At 41.3% G+C, this 12,357-nt stretch overlaps 1 pseudogene; it reads right to left on the bottom strand.

Moving 5' to 3' along the window:
- Positions 1–7,442: 7,442 nt before the first annotated feature.
- LOC133716745 (uncharacterized) lies at positions 7,443–11,822 on the bottom strand (annotated as a pseudogene).
- Between the last annotated feature and the right edge of the window lie 535 nt (positions 11,823–12,357).

Genomic DNA, 12,357 nt, shown 5'->3' on the forward strand with positions numbered 1-12,357 from the left:
AATCTAAGGACATGTACACCATGAATCCATTATCATGAAAGCACTTTTGGGACACTGATCATGAACCACTTAAGAGATTCTGACTGTGCAGATGTTGGCTGCAGAAGAATTTTCCAAGATGAAGTGAGACCATGACGGCCGAAAGTGAATTTTGTTATACATATTCGAGCAATCAGATGGTTTTCACATCACAATGAGGCGCACGTCTTCATATTTAAGTAAGGGTTAAATATTTTGTAGGCCATCTTAATTCTATTCAAAACTTGGAGAAAAAGAATCAAAGAATTGTAGAAAAAGGGGTGTAATTAAATTGAAAGTGAATCGGATTTGGTCGATATTTTCTGAGACAAATGAAAAGTAGTTGATAGTTATGGTTGTGATGGCAGTGACTGTTGTAGCTATGGTGACCGAGCTCGTGTTGGTAATAGTGGTTTCTTCAATGAAGTTGGATCTGAGAACTGTTCACCAAGAAACCTTGAAGCGACTCCTAATTATAGTCATGGTGATTGCATCGAAGCACCATGCCACCATCCGTCGACCAATATCAGCTTCCCAATGCACCCATTCCGTCTGAAACTTCTCTGCCGGAGAACAAAATACTTGAAGCCTTTGATACATTACCCGTTTAAATGAAGTTTACTTGTGTTAGTTGTGTATTTATTTTATTTTTTAAATTTTTTTTTATCGGAAATAACTTCATTCATAAACTGCAATTACAAAGCAATCACAGTACCCAACTAGGGTTTACATCAAGGAACAACAACAAAAAACTACCCACACATATCCTCACTCTAACAAAGAGAGACTGACGCGTCAATGAATCCAACGACGGAGACCAATTTGAGTTGCTGATCGTGCTAAATTGACCAAAAAAAGTAGCAATTACTGGAATAGGAACTGACCACAATAGAAGACTATTGGGCGGGCTATCCCAGGATCCCCCATTCTCCCCAACACAGGCTGATAAAGAAACACCCGGCTTTAAGCCAGAGTAAGACTGGGTCCTGTTAACTACGAACCAACTACCCAAATCAATCCGTACGCCGGAATCCACGACGACAACCATAACTTGATAGAGTATAGACTTATTCAAGAACTGACAAACAAAAGCAACATCAAAACCAACAAAGTAAACAGCAACCAAAACAGAAAGCGCAGCATCACTGGCAAAGGGAGCCCAGGCCCAGCCTTCTGGAGCACAATTCCAGACACCCATTCTACATGAACTCGAAAGAAGGATGGGCCCCACAACGGTAGACGCACCACGGCCAACACCCTGCCATCATAAGGCCAAATTACTGGAGTCGACCCATCATAAGGCCAAATTACCGGAGTCGACCCAATCAACACTTCGAGCAGCAGCCGCCGCCTTCCAAACATCAATTCCACGGAAGGTTTGACAAACCACTCACTAACTTGTGACCACAACCCGACCCGATCACCTTCAACCTCCACCCTCCAACAAAACCCATCAGGAAAGCTCCACCAACAGCAAACACCGGCATCCGACCGCCTCCTTGGATCGCTACGCCGCCGCGCCGCAGCCAAGCGCCACTGCACCGCCGCATCCCCTCGCAGGCCACCCTAGAGCCCATCAACTTCCAAATATTATTGACATAGTGGTAAGAAAAACACTGCAATTCAGCAATTCCAACACTGGAGGTTAAAGGACAATGATTGTAAGTTCAAAACATACTTATAAAATTCTTCATCTCCCCTGCTGTGAACCTGTAATATTATTAAAAACTTTAAATTAATGTAGTGTGGCACATAGTAAAGACTGTAGATTTTTTTTTTTTTTAAGAGAAGGAGAAGATAATTCATTAATTCAAGAGATTACAACGACATGGATGACTCCATAAAATCTCAACTACTTCAACTGGAGAAGAGTAGGGATGGCAAAAATCCCCAACGGGGCGGAGCTCCATTGGATACCCGCCCCTAATGGGGGGAGAATTCGGGGACAAATGGGGAATGGGGATGGGGATCCCCAATCCCCACTATCTAAAATTGGGGATGGGGCGGGGATGGTATTGTGATCCCCATCCCCAAACCCGCCCCAATAATATATACATATATTTAATTTATATAAATATATTAATTTATTTTTTATAATATAAATCACAAATATATACATTTACTACTTTACTTTAATGGCTACAATTTTACTTTAATGGTGTTTTGACTTTTGCACTCACTTGATTTATGAATTTAATCATGTTTTAATTTTATTTGTTGTAGATTTTGATTTTTAAAAAGGCAATATGAGAAAAAAGTTATTTTATTTATTAAATTCTTATCGGGGATTTGGGGCGAGTTTGGAGGCCTAGTCCCCAGTGGGGATGGGGACGGGGAATCCCCAATATATTTTTATTGGGGATTGGGGCGGGGATGGGGTTGAAGAATGACCCCGGGGAAGGGGATGGTATTGTGATCCCCATCCCCAACCCGCCCCATTGCCATCCCTAGAGAAGAGGACCTACTCATGCCCTTAATGTAAAACTAACAATTACAGATATCATAACCACTGCAAGTGGCCTAGTGGTTCTTACCTAGTTAGGTGTGCTCCCCAACCTAGGTTCGAACCCCGAAGCTGTCAAAGTGGCGAGGCACTGTGCTGCAATGCACAGTTGGAGCATTTCACATGCGCCGAAGGGGTTTATCTTAGGCCTAGGAAGCCTTTGGGTTCCCCTTGACAAAATCAAAAAAAAAAAAAAAAACAATTACAGATACCATAAGCCGATAGAGGCTAAACGCCTAAACTCTAACCACATGTATCGCTTCTTTTTTTTTACAAGGATTTAAATTGTAGAGTGTATAAATTGTAACAGTTACAAGCTATGTGCAGATGAGGCTCCCCCTTGACTTCAGCCTCATTATCCTCTTCTTTTCAGTAATTTTTTTTATGCAGCCGTTTCTTGATTTTTATTTTCTTTCTCTTGGATAATAAAATTTCTTTGGCTACCAGAGAATGAGCAAAAAAAAAAATGATCAAGTTAGACAACCAAAAGTTTGAGCTTCTGACCTTTTTTTTTTTTTTTTGGATGTGAGCTTCTAACCTTTTGACTAAATTAGATCAAATGCTTAATTGCATCCATTTTTGTTGCTTTTCGTACTGTTTTTTGTATTTCTCATTTCGATGTAGCTTCTACATCTCTCAATTGTAATATTTTTATTTAATAAAGACTTGTCAGTTTGCTTTTAAAAAAAAAAAAAAAAAAAGCTTTTTACTAAATTAGATGAAATAAATATTTTTTTTTCTTTAAAAAAAAAAAGAAATGTAATTTTTATTAAGTTTCAAATTGAATCATATATGCATTAGAGACAAATGTCGATGTACATGTACGAGTAGGGCGCCACTTGGATGTCACTTATGCCTGGGACATCAAGTTTGTAATACCTCAACCAAGAAATTCCTCTTACTTGAAGACTTGTACATAAATCTAGTATTACTATGTCAAGCATAGTAACATCCTCTTAGTGGACCCACAAGACATAGTGGAACCAGAACACGATACGCATCTCGTAAACCGAAACCTGAGTTAACCTCGTCATGTTGGAAGCTGACCAAGACCTCGCCAGGAGTAAGCTTTTATACAACAATAATATGCTTCATAGTAAGCTTTTATACACTTGAATAACAATGTTAGCATCTCACATGGAAAAATATGTTAAGGAGGGAGGCTCTGTTTGGCTCCAATTTTTGCTGCAGCTGGTCAACAGTCTCTTTTCTGCGCGGGCGTGCCAGCACCGTTCGGGTGCGGTCGTCGGGGGTGTCCCTTGACCTGACTTCTTTCAAGCAATTGTGGACGAGGAGAGCACCAACCTCGTCGTGGGATTCTTTGTGCCTCGTGGTGAGGACTTTGCTGAAGTTTCTTCTTGTTCACAAGTCGATACTCAATATTGCAGATTGAGCAGAGCGAAATCACCGGGAAGTATTGAGATCTTGCTAAAGCGTGACTTTAGCTTGGCTGGGTTGCTAGGGCGTTACCCTTGCTTGGCTGGTTCTGTAACCGTTGTGGTCGCGGCACTACCGTCGGCTCCCGAGGAGACTAGGACCGAAGTACGTTGACAGAGGGTTTGGTGGCACTGAAAGTCGGCTTCTGAGAAGACTAGGACTAGAAGTGTGATCACCGCTAAGAGAAAGAGAAGGAGAGGTGTTGCTCTTAGAGAGGTTTGCTCTAGAGAGAACTTAGATCATCTTAGAGATGTTGTTGTTGTGTTGTGAATGTGTGTTTTAGAATAGAAGAGAAGGTGTTTATATAGGGAATAAAAAGAAGAGTGAAATGATGAGTGGAAGAAAAATAATGAAAGTGGAATATGAAAGTGATTTGTAAAATATGGAAAAGATAGAGAAATGATGAAATGAAAGCAAGGCATGAAGGTGCAACAACATGGAAGTGATGATGATCTATTAAAGAGATTGTCTTGAAAAATATATCCAAGGAAAAGAAGAAAAGCATCTAGCTTTCTTCATGTGGGTAGGAAACATGAACATGTGAATATTGAGCTGGTTTTAGGTCAGTTTCTGCCCCTTTATTCCTTCAATTATTTCTCCAACAAGACTTCAGAATGAGCTTTCGACTTCTTCATAAAAAATGTTCCACTATGAGTGTAGATCACCCTGGTAAAATTTCAGATTTTTATTCCATGTGGTTGGGCCGAAAATGCTGCTGGACCTCTTACAGGTCCAGTTTTTCAGTTTTGCTTCTGTAGAAAATTGGGCTGATTGTTTGAAGGTCTTCCACTCAAAAAAAACTCTTGCACTCTTCATAAGAAATGATCCTTGGGCTGTCTAGAATGGATCTGGAAAGTTTCAGCACATTTCGATTTCATTTGGTAAGTCTGCCACCCCTCCTTCCTTGTCTAGCTCGGTTTTTTCTAGCCGAAGTAGGAAAATATGCTAAAGTTGACTTGTCATACTTCCATAGTAGGCTTTATTTAGCCTCTAAATATATATTTCGAGCTTGTCGACAATATATAGCTTGAGCCACTGACATTGGCTCAATCTCTCCAAGACACGCCTTGTCAGGCCAAAATGTTCATTTTGGGTCCAAACATTAATATCCAAAAAAAAAAAATCTAAAAATGGACCGATCAGACCATGAATATACGTTTTCCAGCCACAACCATTTATGTAGGGATTTCTTGTTTATACGTGTCCAACTATCCATACTGAATTTACGAAACATTTATATGATTATATCTTTCTGTTACATAACGGAAATTGATCTTTGAACTACCTTCTTGTTTTTTTTTTATACTAAAGGACTATAATTAAAAACTACCTTCTTGTTTCCACTTAATATTTGGGATACAGCTTCTCTCGATCTGACCTAAGCTCCGTATAGTCCATTATTTATGTTTTCCAACATATTCATTAGACATTAGCCAACCGCAACTTCTTAATAGCCATTGTCAACATTTAGTTTCCTTTTTTTTTTGTTTTGATCGGTTAGTTTCCTCTTTTTTGGCCTCTCACTTCTCATTTTCTAGAAGCAACCGTTGCGTATCAGCATCCATTAATTTCCCTGGCTGTACTTTTAACTTTTAAAATTGGACAAGAAAAATCTATCACAATTGGATTCTTTCTTTAATGACGTCTTTTAAAAGCAAAGACCGTGATATCATCTCAACCCAAATCGTGGTCTATATAAACACCCCTCAAGTCTGCCTATTCTCTCATAGCCAACTCTGAAAGGAGGCCGGTGATGGTAGGTTCATAGTATGAGCACGGGTCCAGTCGGAGCTCGTCTTCACCGCAAGGTTAAAAGGAGGTGATGGTAGACCACGGCCGCTAGTTCATGAATACCCTTAGGTGCACACGACAGCTATGGCCATGTCGGCATATTAAGGGTTTGCATGAGGTAGGAAACAAAGGCTAGCTACCTTGATCTTTTTAATTGCCTTGTGGTGAAGTGAGTTCTGAATGGCCTTCCGTACTCTATTAATTTTCAGTTTGGTTACTTTAATTAACAAAATAACAGCACATTTTAATACGTCACATTAAAGAGAGTATCAATCTGTCATAGCCAAAGTCTGCTCATTTTCTCATAGCCAAATCTGAAAGGAGGTCAGGTGATCGATGGTAGGTTTGGGCCTTTGGGGTAACAGGTCGGGTCCAGTTGGGGGCTCCTCTTCACTGCAACGCTAAAAGGAGGTGATGGTAGACCACGGCTGCTGGTTCATGAATACCCTTGAGTGCCCACGAAAGCTATGGGCATGTGGCCATTCTAAGGGTTTGCATGAGCTAGGTTTCTGTTTGGGCAATTAACCATTTCTCTTTCTTTTAATTTTTTTTTTTGCCTTATGAGATTTAGTAAAATACTAAATATATTTGATATTTTCTCAAAATTACTGTTTTTATAAGTACTGATTGTTCTCGATATTTTCATTGAATTTTTTTTTTCATAGATATAAGTATCAATATTCTCATGAATTCTGATATTTTGATCATTGCTTTTCCATATACAGGAAGATACAAATATGGTCTAAGAGTAAGACGTGCGAACGTCAAAAAAACTCAGCTAGATAACCGGGTCCTTTGTGGTGGCTTCATTTGCGAGCTCCAAAATCTCAAGTTCGTAGACGATAATTAAGTTCAAACATAGTGTAGCAAATTTGAGATTCTTGGATCTGATCTATCCTCCAATAGTTTCATTATGATTTAAGTTAACATTTTCATTATGATCATAGTCGATATATATCTTATTCGTCCAGGCTGCAGAAAATATCTATTCGAGTCACCATTCCACTTTTATAACATATATTAGTCAAACAGAACCAAGAAACACAGTGATTTGGAGTTTTCTAATATTTGTGTTATTATCTCTTCTCCAAGAATGGAGTATATATATACAAGATACAACGTGTGTCCTATTAGGAAACAACACAGTAGAGAATATTTCTAATAATAATATTCCTAATAATACACAAGATATACAACCCTAATAACACAAGGTATGACTCACGCCACAAGGTATGACTCACGCCAACACTCCCCCTCAAGTTGGTGCATACAGATCACGAATGCCCAACTTGTTGAGTGAGTCATAAAAAACTTTACTGGAGAGAGCCTTTGTGAGAATATCTGCTAACTGTTCTTCAGTAGGAACGAAAGGAAACAAAATGACCTTCCTATCAAGGTTTTCTTTAATGAAATGCCGATCTACCTCCACATGTTTCGTACGGTCATGCTGAACTGGGTTGTGAGCAATTTCAATTGCAGCCTTATTATCACAATAAAGCAGCATAGCCTTGTTCTGCTTGAACCCTAAATCTCTCAACAAATTTCTCAACCACAACATCTCACAAAGACCTCGGGCCATTCCTCTATACTCTGCTTCTGCACTAGAACGAGCCACCACCTTTTGTTTCTTGCTCTTCCACGTAACCAAGTTACCACCTACAAATGTGAAGTAGCCCGAAGTAGACCTGCGATCTGTAATATTACCTGCCCAATCTGCATCTGTGTACCCAGAAATATCTAGGTGACCGTATTTTGAGAAAATTAACCCCTTCCCTGGAGCAGACTTTAAATACCGCAAAATACGAAATACAGCACCCATATGAGCCTCACTGGGATTATGCATAAACTGACTCACCACACTAACTGCATAAGCTAAATCCGGTCTAGTGTGAGATAAATAAATCAACCGTCCGACTAACCTCTGGTATCTCGCTTTATTTGTAGGTACTTGATCCAAATACTCTGCTAATCGATGGTTCTGCTCGATAGGAGTATCGGCAGGTTGACAGTCAAGCATACCCGTTTCTGCCAGCAAGTCTAAAACATACTTTCTTTGACTCAACACAATACAGTCCTTCCCACGAGCAACTTCAATTCCCAAGAAATATTTCAAGTTACCTAAATCTTTCATCTCAAATTCAGAAGATAATTGACCTTGTAACCTTTGAATCTCCTCCAAATCATCACCTGTCACAACCATGTCATCAACATAAATAATCAAGGCAGTCATTTTACCATACTGACGTTTGAGGAACAAAGTGTGATCGGAATTGCTCTGCCGGTACCCAATTTTCTTCATGAACTTGGTAAACCGGCCAAACCAAGCTCTGGGAGATTGCTTCAGACCATAAAGAGACTTCTTCAATTTGCACACCACTTGCTCTTTAGTAGAAGTACCATAGCCAGGAGGCAAATCCATATATACCTCTTCATGCAGATCACCGTGCAAGAATGCATTCTTAACATCAAACTGTTGCAAAGGCCAATCAAGATTAGCAGCTAACAAAAGAAGTACCCGAATTGTGTTGATTTTTGCCACTGGTGCAAACGTCTCATCGTAATCCACCCCATACTTCTGAGTATAGCCTTTAGCTACTAATCTAGCCTTGTACCTGTCCACCGATCCATCCGAATTGTGCTTCACGGTAAACACCCACCGACAACCAACCGTCTTCTTTCCGGGTGGTAAGGATACTAATTCCCACGTACAATTCTTCTCAAGAGCATCCATTTCGACAGTCATTGCTTGCATCCACTTTGCATCCCGCATTGCATCCTGCACTTTACTAGGAAGAGACACAGAAGATAATTGATTCACAAAGGCAACATAAGGTTTAGACAGCCTATGGGTGGACACATAATTAGCAACAGGGTATTTAGCTTTTGCATTGAGAGTGGGTTCATAGCGTTTGGGGGGCTGACCACGGTTTGACCGACTAGGCATATGTTGGGTGGGAACACACTCTGACACAGAAGATGGATTAGCCAAAAAAGGAGGAGAACGTACCTCAGGTGACGTTGGGGCAGGTGAGACCTCTGAAGAAGAAGGGAGACTGTTCACAGAAACTGAATCAAGGCCACTAGTATCACTGTTCACAGAAACGGAATCAAGGCCACTAGTATCAACTACGGAATCTGGAACTGCTGCATCATCTCCGGCCGGAACTGCTGCATCATTGCCGGCGGTTGCTGGAAGCGAACTGCTGCAGCTCCGTTCCCGATACCCATCGCCGGCCGATCCCCCCAGGTCCCGATCTCCAGCTCCGGGCGTTCCAACGCCTGACGCGAACTTCCGTGCCCAATGCCCATCTCTGGCCGACCCGATACCCATCGCCGGCCCATCTTCAGGTGACCCAACGTTCCTCTCCCGGGTCGCAAGGTCCAAAGCAGACCGATTGTGGACCGGAAGACCGGATTCCCGACCGTGCTGTATTATGCGGTGGCCGGAGGTGTTAGGCTCCGATGCTCTGTGTGTGTTGGAGGAGGAACCAATCAGGGGGCAGCTATCCTTGGAAGTGGGGCCCATCACACCCTCTTTGGCACGTTCAGTTCCTCCCATTGTCCCTTGGTCACGTTCAGTTCCCAAATACTCCATACTAGAGAACTCTGTCCTCCCATCTTGTCCACTAAACAAGTCTTCATAGTAACAAGACTGCTCCCCCTGACGATGAGTCACCGGAGGAGAAAAATAACAAGCATCTTCATTGAACGTAACGTCCATAGTGACATAAAATTTTTGGGATTGGGGATGATAACATTTGTAGCCTTTCTGATGAGAACCATACCCTACAAACACACACTTAAGGGCTCTAGCATCCAATTTTGTCCTCTGATTCTTATACAGATGAACATAAGCAACACAACCAAAGGCACGAGCAGGAAGGGTGTTAGAGGATGGAATAGAAACATAGTGAGACAAAACCTCAAGTGGGACACGACCTTGAAGAGTGGTAGACGGAAGACGATTGATAAGATGAGAAGCACACAAGACGGCCTCTCCCCAAAGATACTTAGGCATGTTAGCACTAAGTAGTAGAGACCGAGCCATGTCCAGAAGATGGCAGTTTTTCCGTTCAGACACCCCATTTTGCTCTGGAGTTTGTGGACATGAGGTTTGATGTATTATGCCATGGTGTTGGAAATAATCATGAAAAGAATGATTGACAAACTCACCCCCGTTATCTGACCGAAAAATCTTAACATGAGCATCATATTGAGTACAAATAAGATTATGGAATGCTGTAAAAGCAGAGAAAACAGAATCTTTGGACTTAAGTAAAACAACCCAAGATAATCGAGTAAAGTCATCAATGAATAACACGAAATATCGCATTCCAGAAAGGGTAGAATGCTTAGAAGGACCCCACACATCTGAATGAATTAACTCAAAAGGCATAGTACTAGAATGAAAACTTGAAGGATAACTAGACCTATGACTCTTAGCCAAAGCACAAGTTTCACAATGTAGGCTAGACTCACGAACGCCCAAAAACAATGAAGGCATGGACTTCTTCATAATTCCAAAAGATGGATGACCCAACCGCCGGTGCCACAACCATAATTCACGCAATCGGTCAGAATTCAATGTCAGGGCCAAAGGTGGTTCCGGTGCTTGTGTTGGCTCTGCGTACATGCAATCCAAGTGAAACAGTCTTCCCCTCAGGTCTCCCTTGCCCATGATCACCCTGGTGCACAGATTCTGAAAAACAACATACATTGGGTAAAAGGTTACAGAGCACTTATTTTGTGACCCCAACTGGGAGACAGATAAAAGATGATGAGACAACGAAGGTACATAAAGCACATTATGCAATACAATGGATGGTGTAACTTGAACAGACCCAATACCTAAGACCGGAAAAGATGCACCATTCGCATTAGAGACATGAGATATAGAGGGGGGTGACATAGACATAAAGAAGGACTTATCATAGGTCATATGGTCAGACGCACCAGAATCAATTATCCATGTATCACTACCAGTAAAGTCAGAAACATGTAAAGCAACACCAATTTTACCTCGAGTTTCCTTAGTTAAGGAAACATTACCCTTTGAGGGATCTTGTCCCTCAATGCTATAGAAGTCAGGCTCTGCAACGAATTGAACTGCAGCTTTGCCTCTTTGACCACCACCACGTCCTCCACGACCTCCAGTATTATTGCCTCCTTTCCAACCAGAGTTGCTGTAATTAAACCTTCGCAGCTTAGGGCATTGATTCTTGAAATGTCCAGCTTCCTTGCAATAGTTGCAAGTCATTTGGTTATAATTCTGATTCTGCTGATATCCCTGAGTCCGTGGTTGATACTGGTTCTGAGATGGAACTAGGGGAGATGGGGATGTAGCATGGATTGCTAAACCAGAAATTTCAGTATGAAGATTCTGAGCAGCAGCCTTGTTACCTTCATCCCTTCGGATATAAGCAAAAGCTTGCTCCAACGTAGGTGGAGTTGCAAGACGCAATAACTCATTCTTGGCCCCTTCAAAGTGAGGGTCCAGGCCAGCAAAAAAAACATGGACACGCATCTTGTCCTGCTCATTCCGATAAGAATTAATATCCGCTTCACAAGTCATAGGATTAGGGTTCCTCTGATCAAGCTCCTGCCAAATTGTCTTCAAATTCCCATAAAAGGTTGCAACAGGCTGTCCACTCTGAGTTATTTTGAAAGCTTTGACATTCAATTCATGAACACGAGCAAAATCACTCCCATCATAATATGTAGCAGCAACAGAGTCCCAAATTGCTTTGGGAGAATCATAGTTAGCAAACAATCTCATCACCTCCGGAGTCATAGCTTTGAGAAGAATTCCTATCACATTAGTATTTGCCGTATCCCATTCATCAGCTTTTGGACCTGCAGTAGGTCTTACTGCACTACCGGCAACATAACTCCACTTACCAATTCCCTGAATATGAATCTTCATAAGTCTCTGCCATAACTGATAATTGGTACCATCAAGTTTGACACCAAAACTGGAGTTATCTATGACATTCTGAACAATTACGACTTCACGGGCCACAGAACTTGTCTCTCCAGACTCACTTTTCCCGTCAGTGATCTTCAAGTCCACCATCTCTTTCTTCCTCAAATACTAAATAAAGTTGTAACAATTGTAGCAACAAAGGGCACTGACCAATGAATATTCAAAGAAACAAATATTCAAATAAACAAAGCTGTTGGCTTTATTCAAGCTTGTCTTTTCCAAGAAACCACAAAGGGTCCAGCAACCACTCAATATAATAAGGAGGAGGTCAGCAACAATCAAGATCAAATAGGGGGGGGGGACCACCAATTGAAGCCACGAACCAAAGGAACCAGCAAACAAATCCAGAACAAGCCGAGAGACAAAAAATCAAAAGCAAATAGGGGGGACCACCAATTAAAGCCACGAACCAAAGAAACCAGCAAACAAATCCAGAAAAAACCGAGAGACAAAAGATCAAAAGTAAACAATTTTATTTTTCCTCTCTCGCAGCGGAAGCCGAATAGTACAACCGAGTCCGAATGGATCTCGGCTCTGATACCAAGTCAAACAGAACCAAGAAACACAGTGATTTGGAGTTTTCTAATATTTGTGTTATTATCTCTTCTCCAAGAATGGAGTATAT

Source organism: Rosa rugosa, chromosome 6 (genome assembly GCF_958449725.1).
Source record: "Rosa rugosa chromosome 6, drRosRugo1.1, whole genome shotgun sequence".
Classification (NCBI taxonomy): domain Eukaryota; kingdom Viridiplantae; phylum Streptophyta; class Magnoliopsida; order Rosales; family Rosaceae; genus Rosa; species Rosa rugosa.